The sequence below is a fragment of the Tasmannia lanceolata genome, unplaced genomic scaffold (assembly GCF_043159265.1).
Source record: "Tasmannia lanceolata isolate RefF3 unplaced genomic scaffold, GAP_Taslan_0.1 ptg000003l, whole genome shotgun sequence".
In the NCBI taxonomy this organism is placed as follows: Eukaryota; Viridiplantae; Streptophyta; class Magnoliopsida; order Canellales; family Winteraceae; genus Tasmannia; species Tasmannia lanceolata.
Genome location: NW_027518680.1, coordinates 10,807,598 through 10,813,597, shown reverse-complemented (window position 1 = coordinate 10,813,597; position 6,000 = coordinate 10,807,598).

Here is a 6,000-nt window from a genome sequence, read left to right as displayed (position 1 = left end):
TAACATATGATGTGCAGTGTGTGAATCCCTTGTTTTAATTATGCACCTATCTGGTGCCCCTGGATTCTAACGATAGAATTCCCATTTAAAATGATTTTAGCTCAAATTTCTCCGAAGTTAGTAAAAATAGCATTTTTATAGAGTTAGGCAATGTTTCAAGAACTCCCCAGCAGAGTCGCCAGCCTGTGGACCCCGATCCGAGAGGACGAGTGCGGGAGGGACGCGAGGTCCCCACTGCGATCCTCTAAGATCTCCACAATGTGAGAGAGAGCTCTGCCAAGGAACTCTCGGAACTGATGCCACCCTCACAGCATAGCATGAGTGGCGATACAAAACGAGTGAGATACATCCTGATCAGGAGCCAGGGCTCGAAACCGAGATGTACCTGAAAAATAACTCAGAGTCGCCATCCATGGACAAGCCATGGAACCAAAACAAATGCTCTGTTTGCAATGGATAACCAGAGATACAAAAGGTCCGTGCCTGGTTACGAATGGGGAAGGGGTTAGGCACCCCCAATTCGCCCAAGTGCAAGCACCTGGTCTCTTATGCCATTTTTAGTAACTCCAAAGAAGTTTGAATAAAAATCATGTGAAATGGGAACAATCCTCAGGACTCGTCTACCTAAGCATGCATTTCCTGAGGATAAAAATAATAAACACATATAAAATAAAATGAAAGATGTGCCACCTAAGCATAGCTAGGTTATGAGTGACAAGCCTAATGGGTGTCTAAGTTCTGGTGTGCAAACACATGCAAGCTATAGCTAAAGGTATAGGATCAGTACAAAAAGTAAGAAAACGCATCAAAACATATAATAACAATACAACAAATCCTAAGACTCTAAATTATTAGCCCGAGTCCTCGGATGGTCTGGTATTCATCCAAAGAAGCCTACGTATCCCCGCTTCCACGAGAATCAAGGCAACGTAGTTCTTCGTACCTATTCTAAGCTATGATGCCTAAGACACCTAGCCCTCTATCCTAAACTCGATCTAAAAGACCGGACCAATTATTAAAGTTTATTGTACGATTATTTAAATTCCAGTGAATTGTGGATTTTAGGACACCCTATATGCCCTAACTAAATGCAGATTAGCCCTAGGCTAATGCAGGTGGTTCCTACAACCTACGTGTAACTAGGCTGTATGCCCTAAGGAAAACAATAGGATTGCTAGCGTATCCAAGACCTAGTCATCAGTCGGCGATGTGAATCGCCAACTGACCGGACGGAGGCGCTCCTATAACTCTAGGACAAACCCCTAACTCTAAAACAAACACACAACAAACAAACAATCAAACAACCTATCAAAAGAAAAACCCTAACTCTAAAACTCTCTATCTAGGAGAAACTCCTAACTCTAGAGGAAGATCTTTTGAAAAACAAGATTTTAAAGGTTTTTGAAGAAGGTTTAAAACATTTATTTATAAAAAAGTTTGGCTGGACTTGGGATATAAATCCCGAGCTGCACTACGTACCTCGGAAGAGGATCAAGCCAACGTAGTTCGAAACGAACTCTCAAACTACGCTTCTAAAAGAAACACTCACACTTCAGATTTTTTAAGGTTTTTTATATTTTCAAATGTTTTGATGTTTTTTTTAAATTTCTAATATTTTTGAGTTTTCAAATTTCTAATGTTTTTTGGATTTTAAAGCTTTTCCAATGCTCTGAATCTTTAAATGTTTTCAATCTTAAAGGGAACACGCAAAAACAACCATAAACTAGGGCAAAGCCCTAAATCCAAAAGGGGAAATCCCGAATAAGCAACTAACGCCTCAAAGAGACGAACCACAACAAGAAAGATAGCGTCCCAAGAAGAGAGAAAACGATCCAAGATCCCAAGCAAGCAAAGCTCTAATAAGACTGAGTTAGTCTCTAATAAGAGCGACGTAATCAACAACTCTAAAGGAGAAACTCCGAACTAACAACACTAAAGGGGGAAACAAATGAGTCAGAGACTCTCTAATAACACTACCGAGTTAAAGACTCAACTCTAAAAGAGGAGGCCACTCTAACATGAGGCTAGGTAAGCCTCCTAAAGGGGAAACTCTCTACATGAGACAAGGCTTGTCTCCGAGACGTAAATGACGTAAAAAGGAATAAGAGACTCTGTGCACATTTGGCAAAGGCAAAACACCCAGCCGGGCCGGACAGCTACCTAGCCCTAGGGTGCAACAAATGTGCAACCCAATACCCATAAGGGTAGGGGTATGAAGCCAAGCCGAGTAGGATGTTCTCCCAAAACCAAACGGCGCACAAAGAGGAGGTTTAGCAAGAGAATGAGACCGGGCAGGTCTAAAAGGAATAAGAGACCTTGTGCATATTTAGCAAAGGTGAAACACCCAGCCGGGCCGGACAGCTACCTAGCCGTAGGGTGCAACAAATGTGCAACCCAATACCCATAAGGGTAGGGGTATGCTGCCAAGCCGAGTAGGGTGTTCTCCCAAAACCAAACGACACACAAAGAGGAGGTTAAGCAAGAGAATGAGACTGGACAAGTCTCCTATATACAAAGGAGGGGTATGCTACTCGGACTGAGCAAGTCCCCTAAGGATGGGCTTGGGCTAGCGCCTTCATCGCCCTCGCGATGAGAGGGGATTCTAGTATCTAAAGAAATTTAACAGAAATCTATAAGACTGTGTTAGTCTATCAAAGAGAGAAGAAAAAGATAATCGCAAACCCATTCTATTCTTATAAAAATAAAACAAGTGTTAAGCAAAGAAGAATTTTCAATTAAAAAAATACACAACCTATAGCAATCATAAAATGATAAACAACATAAATTAGTCCAGACCAGCCGCTGGATAGCCTAATAAAGCAAAAAAAACAATATCAAACACTTCTATGCCCAACCACAACCCCCAATACGGGGACTCCAATGAAATCAGATGATGCCAAAGTAATCATCTGATTTCCTACACGTATGATATTTCTACAAACCGCCTTGAAATCAGACGATATTCGTGTCAAGGACATCGAATAGTGCAAATCATCTGATTTCCTTCTTCAATTAAACAATTTATAAAATTAATTAGCCCAGACCAGCCGCTGGGTAGCCTAATGAAATAAAAGAAAGTATGATAAGGTTTCAAGATAGTCTCACCTGAATAATCCATTCATCACCGTCTTCAAAACCTAACTCAAAGGCTTAGTATAAAAGACAAGCATTAAATCTTCAATATATTCCAATGTATTCAATGATATTTCCAATATATACAAATTTTAGTGCATAACAACTTGTGCAGATTCAAATGTAAACTAGGGGTAGATTTGTGCAGATTTTGGTATCAAACAGTGCTGACATGTGCCGAACAGGGAAGTTGATATGTGAACTGATTTTAATGCCAAACAGGGAGTTGATATATCAAGAAGAGTACAAGGGCTGTTTGTATCAAAGGGGTGTGAGGGCTATTCAACATGGTAGGATTAATGTCAGTTAACACAAGCATGGAAAATCATTCTATATGTTGACCCAAACCCAAACTACTATACCGAATGAGATTTAAACATCAGATCCCACACATATTAGACTATAAACATGATAAATTCAACTAGAAATTTAATCTGAGTCTAAATCCTAGTACTCAAAATGAGCTGAAATCTGAGAAATCCAAATCCACAATTAAAATCCAATTCTAAATCTCACATCCATATGAGTTGCCAATGCAAATGTGACAAGCTGAATTCTAACACACCAAACATGAGCTGAAATACATGAGAGAATATAACAATGGGATGTTACAGATTTTACCTGAGTGGCGCAGATTTACCTTGCTGACAATGAAGATCGGAATTGCGAGATGGCAGAAGTAATGCTCGACGAAGATGAGTGTCACCGACAAGATTTTCGAGAAGGAGACCCGAACCTCTCTGTCTGTGGATCTCCCTATTTCTAAGTGCTCAGCTCTCTTCCCGGAGTTGTGGCTGGAGAAGAAGGAGTTGCCGGATCTCGGATCTGCAGAGGTGATCAAATGTAGATGATCGGAGAGAGATATAGTTGCTGGATTCAGGCATGAATCGCCGGAGAAGATGGAAGAGGTGGAGGACGCGGCTGTCGGAAAAGGATCGGATCCGATCGGAGAAAGATCGGATCCGATCGGAAAGATCGGATCCGATCGGAAAATCTGATCGGAGAAGATGAAGGCGAAAGGAGAAACCCGATTCCCTCTCTTTCTCTCTCTCTCTCTCTCAGTGCTTCTCTGCAAATCCTCTTTTCCCTCTCACTTCTCAGATCTGAAATTTCAGATCTGAGATTTCTCCTTGGCGCAGCGATGATCTGTTGAAGCCTTGAGGTGGGAGAGATGGAGTTGGCCGAAGGGAGGGTTGACCGGAGATGGTGAAGAATTTGGGAAGAGGAAGAAAATAAGGCCGATCGGAGTTGCAGAGATGGGTTTCGGCTGGGGGAAGAGATCAAGAAGAAGAAGAAGAAGAAGAAGCCGGAGATGGGGATAGTGATCGGAGGTGGCACGGCTGTGGGAGAGAAAATGGTGGCCAGCCACCCAAAAACCCTCGTCCCTCCTCCCTCTCTCGTTTTTTCCACTGTCCCTTTTTTTCTTTTTCCTGCTGTTTTTTTTTTCTTTCCTCCCGTTTTTCTTCGCGAGAGAGATCAGAAGACCCATCATGAGTCATCATGATGGGAGAAAATGAGAATTTTTTGTCCCCCTCTTGTCCCCCCCAAATTCCCTTATATTTTTGCAAAAATAAAAATAAAAATAAAAAACAATAATCAAATGCATTGGATGCCATAAAAAATCAAAACATACTCATTACATGCAATTTAAAAACAAGGGAAATGATTACTGTCCTTATTCTCTCCGTGAATATAGCGGATCCCACATCAGCGGACCCCACAACAACGGGCCCCACACAAATGGGTCCCACATCAGCGGGTCCCACACCAGCGGGCCCCACACAAACGGGCCCCACACAAGCGGGCCCCACATTCATTCATTTTCCGCCTGACCTCGGGATTTCATTCGAATACGCGGGTTTAGGGCCCTGTCAAAATGGGGTATTTACACTTAGCTCGTTCGCTAGGCAAACGTGGTCGGATCTTGACAAAATTTCACAGGGACCTTGGTGGGACCCTAAGCTAGCTCAGGGTGCAATTTGGGACCCCAACTCACTGATTTGACGAGACTCGCACAGACAACGCAAACTTGGGTCTGGTCAAAATGGGGTGTCTACAGGTACGTAAAATTTCGAGGACGAAATTTTTTTTAAGGGGGGTAAAATGTAATAACCGGTAAAAAATATATATATATATATATATATACAAATAAATAAAAATGGCCTCATAGGTGGGTAATCATTAGCCATTACTCATTTTTCCCCGAGTTAATCGGGCATGAGGACATCTGGCATAATGGGGCGTACGCGATTCGAACCCAACGCTGAGCGAGGATTGAACGGCTTCCTACCACTAAACCACCGTCCCAGATGTCAACTAAAAATGAGTAGATACTTACACATATAAAAAAATTACCAATAGTCACTATTCATAATTACTATTCACAATAGTCACTATGCAAGATTACTATGCAGAAATACTACGTAAGATTACTATGCAGAAATACTATGCAAGTTCACTATTGAGATAAACTATTCAAAATTACTATTCACAGTAGGACCCACCGAGTACTATTCACAAGCGGGTCCCACCAACAGCGGTCCCACATCAGCGGGCCCCACACAAGCGGGTCCCACATCAGCGGGCCCCACACAAGCGGGTCCCACAACAAGCAGGACCCACAAATAGCGGGACCCAACGCCAGCGGGACCCATCACTAGTGGGAACCACTACCAGAAAGACACACCGCAACCACTTTCATTAACTCATTGATTAAGCGGGTCACTCCACAACCACTATCATTAATGAGTAGTTGTGAATTTAAGACGGTAGTTGAAAAAAATACCTATAAATAGAGGAAGAGAAGAAGAAGAAAAATAAAAGGAAAGAGAGAGAGAAAAGAGAACGAGAAAGAAGAAAGAGTAAGAG